At 35.8% G+C, this 18,137-nt stretch overlaps 1 protein-coding gene across 1 annotated transcript in view; it reads left to right on the top strand.

Annotated features, from left to right (window-relative positions):
* Positions 1–18,137, top strand: part of LOC119777498 (ephrin type-A receptor 6-like) — a 262,220-nt gene that overhangs the window by 16,064 nt on the left and 228,019 nt on the right. The gene's annotated exons all lie outside the window — the stretch shown is intronic.

The raw sequence follows: 18,137 nt of genomic DNA, 5'->3' as shown, positions 1-18,137 counted from the left end.
ATCACTGCAACTTTAATGAGATCAATTATAGTGATGTGAGCAGGTCAGAAGCATTCTTAGTGGCCTGTTCTATTTATAAGCTGTTCTTCCCTCAGGATCTTCATTTCACATGGGACATACTGTAAATGAGGGGCAGATAGTGATCAATGTCCTGAAAGTTGTTTCCTAGTTATTGTTCAGCTTCTCCTCTATGAATTTATGCCACAGGCCTAAATTTATCTCCATGTTTTCTATTCAGTCTATATGGCAATGTTATTTTGAATGCATTCAATTTGTTCAATTACTATGCACTTTTATGTGCAATTAAAAATATCAAGTATCAATTTAAAATATTGGGGGAAAAAACATATTTTGCATCAACAATTCTCATTTTATTCATCACATTCAAACACTTAATGTGTACAGTTTAATGCAAACATATGCCCTTTTTAACCTAAACTACTGTACCTGAAGTATTGCAGAAATCTAATTTCTCATGAGCACACCTTCAATAAACAGCCGTAGTTAATGGTGTTATCATTTAACTAAAAAGGCTGCAATGTATGCACTGATTCTAGAAGATTTTTTTCTTAAATGAACATTAGTATATTTTCTTGAAAGGTAACACTAGCTTAAAAAAAATTATAAAACTGAAGTAAATAAGAGAAGCAATACTCTTGTGAAATGTTAAAGTGAAAAAAGGATTGTACTATAGTACACACATTTCTCTTTGGGCTGATTTTAAATGATTATATGTACCAAGGATCATCACCTTGTTCCCCTAGAACCTTCTCTATCTCTGCGTCCCTTTTTGCATAGTCCTCAGTGGCCCATATCAGGGTTATGATGTGATTACATCATGTAGGTCGTGGCGACAGCCGCCCACAGCGGCAAGGAAAGGAGAGAAAGAAAGAGGCTAGTGCCTCCATGATTAAGCTGTCAGTCCTCTTCTCTCCTCACTCATCCTCAATCCTCCAACTTACCATTAATATTTAAGCCATCGAGGTGAGAGGGCCCGAGGGAAGGTGTGCAGATCCAGAGTAGTGAAGTAGTTCAAAATCCCCATCACTAACTGGGAGCCAGTAGAAGCAAGTCAATCTCCAACATATTAGACACAGCCCTGGTATCAGGCCAACACAGCAGCGCATCATGTACTGTAGCCTATATACAGCTGTAGTTTTGCAGTTAGTCAGTCTGTCCTGCCAAGAGCATATTTTTAAAGGATTTAAAACTATGATTTCTTTTTAATGTCTTTGATGAATTTGTTCAATTTGAATTGAACTTATCAGAATGTGTCCCATATCTACTACAGATCTTAACAATTTAATTGAAATTTAAAGTGAAAGGCCAACATAAAGTAGTGGATCATTCATAACAAATTAACATTTTTTGCGTGATAAAAAAAAATTGAGTGTGTTGTGCTTTTGTATATTAGGCTCCCTGAGTCTTTTCTAAACCAACCTGTAAGTCTTAATGATGGGATTTGTTTGGTTCCCCATAAGACATTTGGAAGAGAAAATCTTTGCCAATTTTTTTTTTCATATCTTATATATCTTATATATCTTATATAGTGGAGGATTTTCGTGAATTTTTAAAAAGACTCGCCCTCTCCAATAAAAAAAAAAAAAATGCATATGTACAACCCTGTACCCGCTCCCAGGAGGGAATGCCTATTAAACTTGTGCGAGAGTATGCACGAGCCCATTTCTCCTCATGCAAGCTCTATTTAAATGCTGCTGTTTGCATCGCTTATACAAGCTAAATTTCCAAAAGAAGATTTGCAATTGTTCCACTATGTCAGACTCACCACCGGTAAGTGATTATGGGGATGAGCATGCAGGGCGGCCTTACGTAAACATATCACCAGAATGATTGACTATTAAGAGGACCAGTTATTTTGATGATCCACCCGAAAAAAAAAAGAACATCCTCCACTAGAGCTTTACGTTGAGTAAAACTGTATAAATAAAAATTTATTTAAAAAAACTGCAATCCTCAGTTGGCTTTAATGTTGGACTTTGACCGTTTTATTACATGACAAACGTATATATTCGAAAAAGCTTTTATATCCTTCCAAAAATAAATTACTCTCACAACATTATGTCCATATTACCATCTTCTACTAAATCTATGGTATCTTTAGAATGTTTTTCACCATGACGAGTTGATTTTAGGCCATGAAAATGTAATTTGGTTTCAACCAACCAGAGTAAATTCTCACAGGAGTGTTAGGTCCATACTAAGTTATTTTTTTAATGAAGAAAATAAAAGTTGTAACATTATGAGAATAAAGTAATAATATTTTGAGAATAAATTAATATTTTATGAAAAAGGTTATAATATTTACAAATAGTTGTGATAATATGAGCTTGAATATTATGAGACCAAAACATTCTTTTAATAAGAATATGGCTGTAAAAGATTTATCAAGACCTGTGTGATGTGATCAGTGGAGCTTTTTAACTCATTGATAAATATTGGAGTTTCTTGTAAGTGTTTACATAAAAGTAAGCTACCTGTTTAATCTTGGGACATTATTTTTGAAATATTATTACTTTATTATCATGATCTTTATTGTTGTAGTAGTATTTTAGTCCTGTAATGTTCCGACTTTAATATCGTAATGTTATGATTTCATTCTTATAGACTTAAAACTACTTAATTTTTGCAAACCTATGACTTTTTTGTAGTTAATGCAATTTTATATGCATCTTACAGTAATTTTTCTGTTGTACATTCTTTCCAAAAATTTCCAGTTATTTGCTAGTGGTATAGAACAGAAGACATTTATATTCTTTTTCAGATTCACTCACAAATTATGAAGTATAAGGCACTTCTAAAGTAATCAAGTTTAAAAAATAATCATGCAAGGTGTAAGAAATCATGTTTGTTCCATGTAAGCTTGTGAAAGGCTGAAAAACTATCAAGGTTGTAGCAGAGTTGATGATGATGATAGGGCGTTTAAATGCTTATCAGTATGGGAGTGTAATTATTGCCCGTCTTGGAAATCTAAAATGAAAATGGCATTCAAAAGTCTGCAGTGCTTCAGTAATCAATGTTGGTTTGTGTGCCACCATCCACATATTGTGGATCACAATGCTGTAGGTCCACATCTTAGACATCTTAGCAAACTCTAAAGCAGTGAGCATATGTTGACTCGCAGCAAACATAATCATACTTTTTTACCATGGCTATATTGAGTACCAAGGTGCCCTTTCACTGTTTTATTCTTCCTCTGCTAAGATAGTCAGAGGACCTGTTTCAACAACCCGCAAGGGAAATCGTGCAAAGTGGCTCGCTTGTTAATGATCCAAATGTGCGAATTTTCTCATCGTTGATAAACTTATTCAACCTCAAAGGCTGCAGCCATTAGATTGTGCATACTGAACAGAAATCTCACTTCAGGCTATTGAAAACTTTGCTTTTCCAGTAGAGCTTGATAAATGTCGGGTGAAGAAAACAAAAGGCATGCTGATTTATTATTGGCTAATGTGTTGAGAGATTTTCATGTGGCAAAGATCTCTGTTTTCAGTGTTTTGTATCGCAGAGTTCATAATTACTAAATAGATATGAATAACACGGTGTCAGGGATTGAAATAAAGTAAGACAAAAAGGATGAGAATAGGAAGAAAGCTGGTTTAGTGTCTGCATGTAGCCACAATAAGCTCCAGTCAGAGTGGGCAGATACAGTGCTGAAATATGCATGAGTCCTTTTCCCAGTGGTGAGTGGTGGTGTGGGAAGGGGAGTGAGGCAGTGAATGGAGCAGCTTATTTATTAAATTACATAAAAGGCTTTAAGGGATTAAGAATTCCTAATGTCGTCTTTTGTTTTCACTAATGCCAACTGAGGAACATTGCTCACAATAAGGAAGAATTGGTTGTCCATCATGGAAGCAGGGATAAAGCTTATTTCATTCATTGTTGGAGATTTCCAAAAGCCAATAAATTCATCGAAAAAAAAAAAAAAGTGATGTCAGCTTAAAAATCTAATCTACAATTTTTTTTCCCACCAAATCCATTTTTGTTTCTCACTTAAGTTTCATAATAATACTAAAAAGAAAATTCTAATCACATCTATCGCTTTCAAAAACTAGCTTTATGCCAATCATCCCCACTGGGAGGTGACCTTAATTTAAAGGGCAATGAAATTTAAGCCTTAAAAAAATGATGTAAAACAATCACGTTTTACAAAAAACAATGCAATTATAACATACTAAATAATTGTAGATATTATTATAAATGAGGTAGTTTTTAGTTATTATTACATATCTAAAAAGAAAAAGTAATTAACTGATGTCACTCTGTTCTATGGAAGCCCACAGAGTGAATTGATAAAAAAAAACTTAGATTTTCCAAAATAAAATCTTCTTAAACAAAAATATTGATTAATCGATAAAATCTATCAATTGCCCATCCCTAGGTGCTAGCTGTAGTGCCTGCCTACAAGAGGTCATAGTCGTTAACCAGGGTAATACGAAAGTAAGTCAAGCAATTGGTTCCCCCTTTTGCAACAAGCATCTGCTTTCTCATTTGAACATTTGGCTTGTCAAGCAAACATGTAGAAATATAATATTTAAATTCTATGTAATCTTTACATAGATTCGGTTATTCTGAGGTCACTAATATTGTATTTAATGAAAAAATAGATTATAATGGACAATAGATTGTTAGGCAAGGCAAGTTTATTTATGAATCACATTTCAGCAGCAAGGCAATTACGTAAACGTTCCTTACATAATAGGAAAACACAGGAAAAATGACTTTGAAAACTATTAGAAAAAAAGATTAATAAATAAAAAAACATTTATATAGGAGATTTGCACTAATAATGTTTAGCTCTTTTACAGTTTTCCGAGGAGTTATTATTGATTAGAGCATAAGCACTAAAAGCGGCTTCTTCACGTTTGGCTCCAGTTCTGAATGTAGTAGGTTTGATCTTTGATTTGAGCTGATACATTGACAACAACTCTGTTATGTATGAACTGGAAGAGTAAGAAAAAAAAATACACACCATCTATTAGGGGCGTAAATCACATCCATCATGGCGATTAGATTCAGTATCGATTTCCTGACCCAACGATTCGATTATTTTCGATACTCAAGAAAACACAACGATTCGATTCGATTAATCGGTTAATTATTTTTTTATTATTATTTTTTTTTTTTACACCTTACAGGCTAAACAAAGTTTCAAGTTTGAAATAACTCAATGAAAGCTGTAATATCATTATGCATTTTCTTTAGAAAGCAAATAGCAGAAGTAGAAAAGTTGCATCAAAAAATACTGCAAAAATACTGCACAATATCAGTGTAATGAGTTCAATGTAATACCTCGGCTCCAGAGAAACTGTTCAACATATTTTTTTAGAATGTAATAAATATATTCAGGAAAGAGAGATGTTGCGTAGAGAGTTAGACAGGAATAAAAATAAACTAGATATAAGGGAATTGTTTCAAAGGTCATCTGGGGATGTAGTTTTTGGGAGTATTTTTAATTTTCTAAGAAGAACGGGTATTTTAGGGAGAATATAATAGTTTGTCTGGTCCATACTCCATTCTGGAAGGTGGCGGTAATGCACCTATAAGTTGTTTGCCAACCGCCATTAAAAAAAAAAAAGAAGAAGAAGAATCCAGGCTGTCGACGTCACCGCCCCCTTGAGAGACGCTCCGCTGCACCTCTCCCAGATTGTAGCTGACCGCAAACAGTGCAGCAGACAGGAGGCCGGCTTGTTTTGTTTTTATGACCGAAATTGCGGAAAACAACTTGTGAAGTTTGACCCGCTAGAAGAGCGAGGTGCGCGAGAACACTGGGACGCTTTTTCCAGCTGGATCTCCACTCTTTTTGCCCCATTGTCCCTCCGTCGTCGGACTAAACTCGTCCCCACTTCCTCGCCGCCTCGGCCGTATCTAGACCCACAGTGTGTAGCTCAGACCACGCTTCAATACTGAGCATAATTTAAAAATGTCTGTGTCAAGCTTACTGCAACACACTGCTGTAAGAGTATAACCAGGAAGCGAGGTAGGAGGGCAAAATAGGTTTAGCGGCACCGCAGCACGGGAGGGAGAATTACGCCCAGGAGCAAATGGATAAAAATAGACCGGAGGAAAAAAACAAACATGAATCGATTATCTTGCGGACGTGTCGATGCATTGGATCGTCGGCTTTTGGATCGATGCATCGATACAAAACGATTATTATTTACAAGTTAAGATAGTCATCTCTTTCTGGTAGTGTTTGTGCTTTCTTTTGCTGTAAGGATATGTTTAAGTGACTATTACAAAGCACAAACATGTAATCTGAGGCACTGCAAAACAACATCTAAAGTACATTTATTCAAATTATCTACCAGGCTCTAGACATATCAGCCCTTTCAATGAAAGAGTTGTGTCTCTCTCTAAATCTTACATTAAAAGTGAAGTTCTTTATGCTTTTGCAAGAATAGATAGAGAGATATATATATATATAGAGATAGATAGATAGATAGAACTATAAAAAATGCATTTCTATTCATCTCTGTTGAACTTTTAGTCTTAGAGTACATGCAAACTATTGTGTGTGTGAAGAAATAATTGTGCTGAATATCACCCTGAGCACATCAACCATAACACACAAAATAGTGGTCTTAGCATTGCCTGTTTAGATCATTCTTTTCAAAAGGCCCAGTAAAACTAGTGAGAGTAGATGGGGAAAATTGGTTAAGCTAAATTACTGATGATGATGATGATGATGATGATGATGATGATGATGATGATGATGAAGTAAAGCTTCAAAACAAATAGAAATCTGTGGCAATATTTGAAAATTGCTCCGTACAAAACCTGTCCCTCCAGTTTGACTAAGGCAAAAGGCAAATTTTCTAGAGACTTACCGACAATCGTGGGTCAGATTTTTTAAATGTAAAACTTTTCAAAACAATGAATCATTTTCTTGTACTTCACAATAAGTGTGTATGCTAATTTGTGATGACCTATGGAATACCTGTGATGCTTAAAAACAGATTAAAATGATTTGAAAACCAAATTTTGTAGTTGCTCATCTAAAAATTTAAATTCGTTTAAATAAATCAATTTATCAAGGCTTAAATCAATTGTGCTTTTCGGGTCCCCAGTCATACTGTTCGTTTTAATTTGTGGTTTTACTTTATTTGTTCTCTCTCATGTTAGAACATTGGATGTTGCTGCTAGGATTTGAAATAAAGAGTGAGACATAAAAAACAGTGTTAAACATTCCTTCAGGCTTTGAACACCATCTCAAGTCCCTGTACTTTCCCTAAGTCCTAATCCTTAATCTTTTTATTATGATATTAAACCACAGTAATTGATTGCGGCTACTTGACCCGGGGCTTATCTTAAAGCACTTTCTCCCTTCCTAATACTATTAGCCTTCACTGTGAGACTGAACAACAGGGAGGAGAGGAGGGAAAGAAATCTGTATGTCAAAGTCCTTCATAGCTGAAATAAACTTCTTTAATGTCTGCTGTCGAGCAGTGGCCAGCAGCTCTGTGAGAGAGAGAGAGTGTGGGAGATAAAAAAGGGGAATAATCCGGAATCATTCCACCTCTCCCCATGGAGGCTGTAATATAAAAAAGGTATGATGATTTAGCACACCAGTGTTCATCTCAGGGACCTCTGCCATAACCAGGCTTAAGCAGTGCTAGGGGATCCCTTAATTGGCTTGTTTCTTGTCAGGGACACACTGAGGCCAAAATCTAATGCGCTCCACTCGGCATCTTGCTGACAGTAGAACATATCCTGACAGTTTTTTGGGCTAACCCACACCGTGTGATGAATACAGTGAGGCAAGTTAGAGAAAGAGTGGGAGGGAGATGCAGGATGGATGCAAATGGGGGGGGGACAGAGGGAGGGAAGACTGACGGGAATATTAGTGCCAAGCTGAATGCAATGGTTGAATTTATGAATATCAAAGGTAAAGGGAAGGCAAAAATGGAAAATGAAATGTGTGTACTATGAGAGGTTGAGTTTAGACATGTTTCTTTTTGTTTTTAGAATAACAGGAAATACAAACAGGTCACCAGGTAAATTTAAAGGTCAAAGATATTTTAGGAACACATCTAAACCTTTTGTAAGAATAAAACACACAAATCTTTTTTTTTTTTATATTTAAAGCATAACTTTTAAACACAAGTTACTTATAAAAACGTCCTTTAAAGCCTTAGCCTCAAAGCCAGCTACAGATTTTCATATGAAGAAATAAATGCTTTGAAGTCAGACATCGTTTATAGATATACGCTTTTCTTTATACTGAATAAACTGAACGGATATCTTCTACCTTTCTAGTGAAACAACAAAATGTATTAAGTATTGTTGTGACTTTCTATGCAGGGGAACCCCCACCCCTGACAAAAAAAATCTAGATGTTAAAATACTTTTTCATTTTTCTTTTTCTTTTAGTAGATAACATGTTTACTATTTTAAAGTTTTGCTTTTTATGTGGCATCTCTTTTAGGGGTGGAACGGTTCACAAAATCCACTGTTCGGTTCGGTTCACGGTTTCGTGGTCACGGATTTCGGTTCGGTTCGGTATATGTTTATTGTTACACCGAAAAATAAAAAAATTAATAAAAATGTTAAAAATTAATGATTTTTTTTAAATGAAATTAATGAAAAAATCCAAAAAAATTAATGAATTGTAATTATTTTTAATGATTTGCGGAAACCCTGTATCATTTCTGCACGTTTTGCTGCTTTGAATTTAATCATCTCGCGCATGCCCTCTAAGATCTCCAAGGAACTCAGAGCGGATCGGACGGGAGCCACAGTAGAGGCTGTAGGCTTTTCTTTGTGCAGGCGGTCTGGAGCGCATCGGGCCGGAGCGGAGCGCTGATGGAGTATGAGGGATTTCGGGGTTAGCATGACATGTTGGTCGTGTTGCTGTTAGCATAAACAAAACGTGTTGCACAATGCTTGCACTCTGTTTCACTTTTATCCACAACTTTCTTTCCTCCGTCATCGTAGGTCACTCTAAATGCAAAGTGGTCCCATACAGCAGACCTATAAAGTGCTGCTGGCGCGTCTTCCAACTCCTGTTCTTTCCCACTCGCCATACCCACACAATTCTCCACAACAACTGATTTTTTTCTGCTACACCCGGCTACGCTGCTTCACTTCTTCTTGTTTACTACTGGTGGTTGGCTTTGGTCACAGTACCACCACCTTCTGGTCTGGAGTGTAAACGCTTTGCCTATGAGAAAATGGAGCAGCGCATGAACCGAACTGAGACTGTCGAACCGAACGGTTCGGACGGTTTTCATAAACCGTTCCATCCCTGATCTCTTCTGATTTTTGGTTTGTAGGGCAAAACATATGTTGAGGGCAAAATACAGAATGGATGGTCTGAGTAGAGGAAAAGATGGTGTCCTTAAAAAAAAAAAAAAAAAAAAAAAAGGTCTTAAGGCTTTATTAACTGAGTACAAGAACTGCCAGAGCGCAAACTGATTATGTGGAGAAAAGTGAGAATTTCACAACAACTGAATAGCTCCATATGATAAATATTCTGTTGACAGCTGCTGCAAGAAATGAGAGTGAACACCAGTGAACCCCCATGACACACAAACATATATATATATATATATATATATATATATATATATATATATATATATATATATATATATATATATATATATTTCATCCTCGAATAATACAGATATACAATATTAAGTTTTAAAACCTTCATTTTTATGTTTTGTTCAGCTTAAACATCTTTAATGAAACCAAATCTTCAGTAGAAGGACTCCTCTACATCCAGAAGGTTCAAATATGCATGCCAACAGGCACATCATCTGTTGTACACTATGGAGCAGTGCTGTGGCACATTTAGAAGGATCTCAGCCAAGGTCACAGTGCTTAATCTCTAGTAGGCTGTTTACTCCTGTCTGTTTCACTTGAATTGCATCAGAAAATATAGTGAAGTGACGCTGACACATTTCAACACATGAACTTCGACTTGGCAATTCTCATGCACCTAACTTATTGCCCTGGCCACCAGGGCGCAAGAAAACGATCCCATTGTATAGTCAGAACTGACGAGCCATACCATTCTTTATTGGTACGTTTTTATGCCTCTAAGCCTCAAGTATATTGTGCACCTTATTATGCTAAATAGCAATAGTTCCTTTTATATTTTTTTAGTGGAACAAAAAAACCTAAGTTGATATTGGACATAACCATTTTTATGACCGCCAGGGCACCTTTGCAGAGTGGTCACAATAACCTATATAACATATTTAAATGTAAACAAATGTGAAAAGGTTTTTTACCTGATCTGAATTTGTATTAGCATATTGTATTTCTCTCAGGAGAGACATTTTCGGTCACCTGCTAAACATCTTTCTTTGTCTCCCAGATTAAATGTAGTTGATTGAAACAGGAATTTTCTTTGTGCCTGTCTATATAGTCCTGTAATAGCTTTGTGCCTAGCAGAGCAATCGCAGTGCTCCATCAAGCTCTGACATATCCATTTGTCACACTCTCTGTGGTCAGATAGAAAACCAAGGAAAGATGCACACATCCACACTGTTGCACAGAGAAAACTGTATTACTCCATGAATTGTATCGAAGTCCTCACTACAAATGGTCTTATCATATTTTTATGTCGCTTACAAAAATGAATCTTCACCGGTGATAGTATTTGGACTTGAACAATCTGTGACCCGCTGAAAAGCGCTGAAGAAAATGCAACCTGAAATGTTGAAATAGAAAAGGAAATGTTTTGAAACTGAGAATGACAAGCAGCATGCCAGCAACTGCTGTCATGCCGGTTGGATGGAGTCACAAAGGAAACAAAACAGAAGTTATTGAATCCTCTTTGTTTTTGTTCAGTGTTTTCACTAAACGTTCCATGGTACCAGGACGATTCTTAGGGGCTATTCTCTTTATTTTAGCCCAAAGATTTGCTGTTGGATTTATCCCTGACTTCAGAAATGGCCATGAAGGAAGGTTGATGGGTTTGTCGTTATCAGCTCTGTGTTAAGGTGCACATGACGCTTTGTGTTACTACACTTGTGAAATGTCTTCAACATCACAGGTTCTCCACAGCGGGATATGATTTCTAATTAATTTATTTTAAAGGGACAAATACATTCAAGCTCGCCTTATAAAAGAAGCAATGCTATCTATACAGGCTCATCAGTTAGACTCCAAAGATTAAAACTAATTCAAGAAAACACAGAATTTCAAAATATTACAACCACTAAAGTAAAACGACAAAAAATAAAATGACAGAGGTCAATGCCACCTTGTTATATTGCTTCCTCTAAAAAGATTGTGAAACTTGTGATTAGAATTTACTAATCTTTATTAGTAATGTCATTTTAATATGACAGCACAAACTACAGCACCTGTAGTTTGTTTTAACCCATATAATGTTTTTTAAAATTTGTGATAGTGAAACATCTACCTTATAAGTAGAAACACAACATTTAAAGGCATATATTGTGTTTACTGATGTTGACAAATTAATTTAACTCCTTAACTTTCCTGTTCCATGTTGTAAACTTTTACTTGTTGATTCCCCTTGCTCTGACTTTCATCTGTAGGGTTTTTCAGAATGACCATATACCCCGCTACCGATATATCCTTACTAATTTTGCTTGCATGGCTTAGAAAATACCTGCTCTAATTCGAAGAAAAGCTTTTAATCGCTTTGCATTAAGCATGAAGCCTAATTAAATAGCCAGTGAAAAGCATGAATCCCGGCACGTTGATTATTGGACTGATTTCCATATTTAAAAGGTCAGATAATTTGCAAAGAATTAAGGCCTTATCTATGTTCACCCTTGGAATAGACAAAGGTGGGCAGACATCTTCAACTTTATGACTGAAAATTTAGAGACTTCCTTTTCTTCAAAACATATAGTTTTGGTGAAAGGGCTGCATAAGGTTATAGCAAAGATGACTAATTATAAGTTGACCTTCAACAATGTACTAAATTAAAATTGCCACCACCTTGGTATTGCATTCAGCTGAAATAGCTGAGTAAATGATTACGCTCACTATTTGCAAGAATACCACTGGGAAACAAAGCAGTTAACTGGGAACTTGTGGGATTATGTGGCGTGCACACATACAAGTAAAAGATTTAGTTTCGGACTGTCCCAGTAACAACCTTTAACTATAGAGCAGACCTTCGACAAGCAGCAACTTTAGCCAAATATTGTGAGCTATAGCAAAATTTTGCGTATGATGTGGATCATTACCAAATTTAACGAGTTGTTCCCTGGCATGAGGTGCACCTTAGGTAACAATTTTATTAAATTCTGGTTGAAGGGTGAACTGCTTGTTCTACCCAATAATGTTAAAGAATCCTTTAAAAACTTCCTGCATCTGGATTATGATGTGGATCTTCACCACAAGTTAATGGATTGTTCCTTTAAATACATTAAAACCCGTTCATAGCTTTGCAAGTCATCCTGTACACACAGATAGACAGACGCACACACGTACAAACCTGACTAAAATTATAACCACCTTGATGGAGGTTATAACAGCACTGTTGGCTAATATTCTTGTTTTCAGGTGAAAAAAAAAAAAAAAAAAATCAGTGAAACTTGTGTGGCTGCTGTCATATAATTACCAATAAAGCAGTTGGTTATCATTAAGAACTGCAGCAGGCTGACTGAGGAGTCAGTAAGATTTCTGGACAGTTTAATTCTTACCTTTCAAATGTTACGCAATGGTATTTGATTAAAAAAAGTTGTTTTAATATATACATAAATTGGAACTAGTTACGTGATGCATGTAAAAGTTTAGACATATTGATATGTAATTGTAAATGAGGAAGAGAGTAATGTAAATGTATTGTTATTTTCACTGTTAAACAATACAGCAGTTATCTCCAGCTATCTGTTGATTACAACAGCAGTGTCAAGCTAGACAACTGCAATTCCACAGGATATACAGATAGGGATGATTGGTTCTTCCTTTATCACACACCCAGAAAAAAAAAAACATAACTCCTTTGGCTCAGACAAAAAATGCTGGGTTGCACTTCTGTTATACAATGGGAAAAATAAGTAAATAATTTACTGAGCCATAAGGGTTGAAAAAGACAGGCCTAGAGTGAAGAAAAAAAGAGGAAGAGGGGGTAAATGGATACAAGAGCTATACAAAGGATGGACGGATCGGGGTGACAAATCTGATCCATCTTTCCCATCTTTTCATAAACGGATCCAATTTTATTCTTAAAAGAAAAGTTATTCTTTCCATATTAAAGATTTTATAAATAATGTCAAAGCATTCGTCCACTGTAGGTTTTTCAAGTTTTAGCCACCTTCTTGTTACAGCTTTTGTAGAAGCCGCACTTAGTATCTGAACTAAGTATTTGTCATTAGAGGAAACATTTTGTGATGGTAAAATGGCAAAATATAATGACACAAACACAACATTAATATCTGTCTCAAATACATTTGCATTATGTTGTAGATCTCCAGCCAGAAAGGTAATAATATTGGACAAGACCAGAGTATGTGATAATGATTTGCTTCCAGGCCGCCACATTGTCTCCAACATATTGATAAATTGGTATAGTGTCTTTTTTGAGCTGGAGTGATAAATGATCTACTAAGGTTTTTCCAACACCACTCTCTCCATTGAGTTGAGTTTGAAGTTCTCCGTTGTATCTTGCATAATTTTCCCAGTCTTCTTCGCTTAAAGCTAGATTTCCTTCCCTCTCTCATTTCTGCTGTACATGCAGTGTACTGCCCCTCATTTGTTGCAAACCCTTGTAGAGTTTTGAGATGTTTTTTGGGCCTGAAATATATGCATCCATAAATACTTTTATTAGAATGTAATCCCATTGCTCCTGTTTAATCTCTTTAATCAGTTGTTGAACACAGTGGCAGACCTGTGGTAATCTAAAGAAGTCTTCATTATTTAGACTAAATTCTGCCTTTAGATTTTGAAAACTGTTCACTTACCCCTTACATAAGGGGTCTTCAAAGTTTTCCAGGCCAAGACATCCAAACTGATTATATATATTGTATGAAATTGTGTTATATAAAACTGGTTCTATTGTCACTCTATTAGACAAAAGAGTAATGTAATGAAAATAATTTACCCCTGGGATTATTAAAGTATTTCTGATTCCTGGTTGATGGGACAGGTGTTGTGAATGAAACGGTGCCTAGCTTGAAAGAGCTTCTGTGTGTCGCTGAATTTGTGCATTGATGACTGAAAGACATCATCTGCCTCCATTTATCTGTTTACTTCAGTGTGTTGAATTCATGTTAATGTGGATTTAAAGACATTTCAATTAGTGGAAAAAATTTCAGGGGGGAATAAAAACAAAAAAGTCTAATCAACCAAAACTTTTGCGACCCCCATGCAGTATCTCTATGGACCCCTAGGGGTTGCGGACCCCCTGTTGAAGACCTCCGCCTTATAAAGTAAAGTGTAATATGTATGATTGTTCAGTATGAAATCTGGATCAAACGCACACCATCTCAGTATTTTATTTCTTCTTTCAAATTCCTTTGAGTTATTACCTTATTCCATTGTAGTTAGTTTACTCTGTCATTGACAAAGTATTTTTGGTTTTCATGAATTCTGTTGCATTTAAACTACACCATAGTTCAAAAGTCCCACAAAGAGGAGCAACTGAAAAATTGCTATCCATTCGAATGGTTTGCATAATAACTTATTGTTGTAAACTATCTTTTATATCCTCTAACAAATGGACTTTTCATTATTTATACGGCTATTGTCCATTGAATTGTTTATTTCTACTTGTATATGAAACAGTGCTTTACATGGAAACATAATCCATGACCTTTAAAGTTTGTATGTTGTCTCTGTATGTATTTTTTTTCCTGCTTGATGGCGTTACAGTTGTGAAAGACAAAGTAATATCGCTTTGCAAAGATACCGAATACTGAAAATTAGAAGTTTATCCTCCTTTCATTGAGCAGAGGAAGAGGCAAGAGGAGACATCTAGTTTAATTTTCAGCCCCTTTCAGTCTTGATCTTCTGTCCTGTATAAGAACATTAATGGGGAGTTTGGGGTCACAGGATGGCTCCCATTAGAGGGATATGGTTTCACTGGAGATGGGTGTTTAGTCTAGCCACGTCTGTAAACCCACTTAACATTTTATACAAGTTATTCAGATCCCGAAAGCCATACTCTCACCGCATGCTTTTTCTGTCTGTGTTTTTGCTCCTTTCCCTGTCATAATTGATCGAGGAGGCCAGACAATCGCATCTCGTCTCCACTTATTTCCAGTCAGGCTTAAACAAGCCTGACTGGAAATAAGTGCAGACTGGAGTCTGATGGCCTCGCAGAGGAAGATGGATGTCTCCTGCTGTTTCCATAAAGAGAGGCAGGCAGATGAGACACTTTGTGCTAAATTAAAACTTTGGGCAAACAGTAATTTCCTGCAGGGGCTGTTCATAATCTTTGAAAGAGATGACAAAATCACTATCTCACTATCATGCAGATGAAAAAAAAAATTGCTTTTGTTTTCAAATTGAAGATGGCACAAATCTTCAGTTGATCTTTTGCAGTTGGAAAATATTCCCGTAACTGACTTTAGTATATTATTAAAAAAAAATCATATGCTGCATTTGTGATCTCCTCTGGTTTTGCTTTTTTCATTAGTTGGAATATAAGAAAACATGAGCACATGCTAAAATAAGTTTTAAAGTTATGATTACCGGTAAAAAGTAAGTGGGTAAAAAAAAGAAAATTTCAAGACCAACCTGCTAATCTAAAAATATATAATGACAGCTATATAATGAAACCACATATTTGGTTTGCTAGCATGAGATCTGCTAGATAATCTAAAATTGCAACACATTTTTCCCAAACTAAGGGAACTTAAAAACAGATGAGAAGCCAAGTCCTGACATGTATTAATCTGTAAAGTTATAAAGCCATTTCCAAGGTATTGGGACTCCAGACAAATAGAGTGAGAGACGTATTGCATATGAAAAAAAATTATTTAATTAATAAAAGGTGATAAACGTCCCTTGGACTAGCTCGTATGTTAAATTTATTCTAGCAGTTCATCAAGAGTTTATTCAAGAGGTCACAAATGAAACCAGGAGATCTAAAATATTGCAGGCCTCCCTCACTTGGCCAAGTTGTGATCAGTGTTTCTGATTCAAGAGATAGAAGGAGTCTGGGTAGAATCTGCATCCTTGAGAGGCTTCCAAGCCAAGCACACATTGTTTAAACAGCAGGACAAATATTTTGAAGCAGCCTGCTCGAAGTCCTAATCAAAACAATTCTGCAGGAACGCAGGCCAAAATTTCTCCACAGCGATGCAAGAGTCTCATTGTTGACTCAATCGTTGCTGGCATGTGAGGTGCAGCCAGTTAGTAGGTTTAGAGGTCAGCCAGTTTTGCACAAACAGCCTTGTTGGTTTAGATAGCTTTTATGAAACAGAATTTTGATTAAATGTTTTTTTTGTATGGGATATAAAAGAAAATCTAAATAAAACATTTAAACATAATTAAATAAAACACAAAAGAAGAAATCTTTCAAAGGCAAATGCTTTTCAAAACACTGAATACAACAATAGTCTCTCCTCCAGATGGGAATGGTTCTCCTCAACCACTAGCAAGCAGAGATATGTATGATTTCTCTTCACACAGCCTTGCATAAAGCTCTGCATTCACTTCCCTCTTTTTATCCCTTCTTACCTCTTTTCTGTCTTCTTATCCTGTTGCTCTTTATCTTTTTCCTTACCATCATCTTGATATCTTCCTCTCCGTTTTATATTGTCTGCCTCTCCTTCAAGCCCGCTCTTTCTGCCTCTCTGACAGCATCTTCTTAACAAAGAGCAGCCAAGTGTGAAAACAGGGGAGAAGCAATGTGTTTTGTGCGTGTCTGTGTGTGATCCAGTATGTCTGCCCAAAAGAGAGATGCTATGATTAACAAAATGAAAAATTCTACATCAAGTAATAAATTTGATGTTTTTTTTTTCTCTAATAGTCACTGGCCACAAAAGGTTTGTCTCGAGGTAAACGTCAAATGAGTGAGAAAAAAAAAGGATTTGTTTTGACCTCAGATTTGTTTGTTCAATTAATTCATCAGAAGTTTTATGGTTTATTTGAACCATGAAACATTTATTTTTATCTTAATTTCAAAATGTGTAATCGGGTGGAAAAACAAAACAGATAATTTATTTGGTAAATTAAATTATTCTGTTGTCTTTTGGACTTCCATCAACAGTACTTGATGCATATTACTGCAGTATAACTTCAACCCAATCAATACAATAATGTTTTTGCAAAAAAAAGGTTTCTTGTGTGTCAAAGCAATAATGCATATTGAAATTTAATTGAATGTGGAATAGGAAGAAAAAGACAATAGAAATTGAGAATGCAGTGACCTTTCCCACAGTTTGAAATGTCAGAGATGTCTCTTTCATTAACTCCAGTGTTCGGTTAAAACTGACACCCGTTAGGACTTTGCATTTAGTGTGCTGATCTTGAGAATCCATAAGAAAAAAATTATAGCTTTATTGGTTTTGCTGATGATTTTTTTTTTCCTAACACTAAAGAAGACATCCAAAACATTACCCTACAGAAATGACAGTTCCGTGCAGCAGTATTAATATTTATTTTGATATTTTACCTCAACCTTGGAATTTTAAAACTGAAAATCTTGACACTATCCCAGGGATTTGTTTACAGCAATCTTAAGCTTAAGTTTTGTATCACCAGCTTATCTTACAGCTACAATTAATTTAAGGTAATGTAAGTTCTGGACATCTGTCACTGTCTTGCTTGGGGTGTGAAACTCCACCCTATTCTCAAGTCTTTTGCAAACTAACAGGTTGTCTTCTAGTATTGCCATGCCTTTGGCTTCATACATTCTTTAGTTAAGATTAGATTACCTGCTTCTGTGGTACAAAAGCATTTGCACAGCATTGAGGAACCACCCACCCTGTTTCACCACAATAATGTAGTAGCTTTTTCTCAATACATAGAAAAATCTTTAATTTTGGTTCAGTCTGACCAAACAAGACATCGAACGAGGCCGGGGTTTTAAAGCCAATGGCGATTATTTAGACATTTGTCTAACCGTTCCTTGATATGTTTTGCTAATTTTTCCCAATTGAGATATTTCTTTTTCAGTTACTTTATGACCTTGACAAAATAATAGCAAATGTTGCATGAGTTTCGTTTAATCAAAA

The sequence above is a fragment of the Cyprinodon tularosa genome, unplaced genomic scaffold, assembly GCF_016077235.1.
Source record: "Cyprinodon tularosa strain WSP-4 unplaced genomic scaffold, ASM1607723v1 ctg124, whole genome shotgun sequence".
In the NCBI taxonomy this organism is placed as follows: Eukaryota; Metazoa; Chordata; class Actinopteri; order Cyprinodontiformes; family Cyprinodontidae; genus Cyprinodon; species Cyprinodon tularosa.
This window is presented reverse-complemented; position numbering and strand designations above follow the sequence as displayed.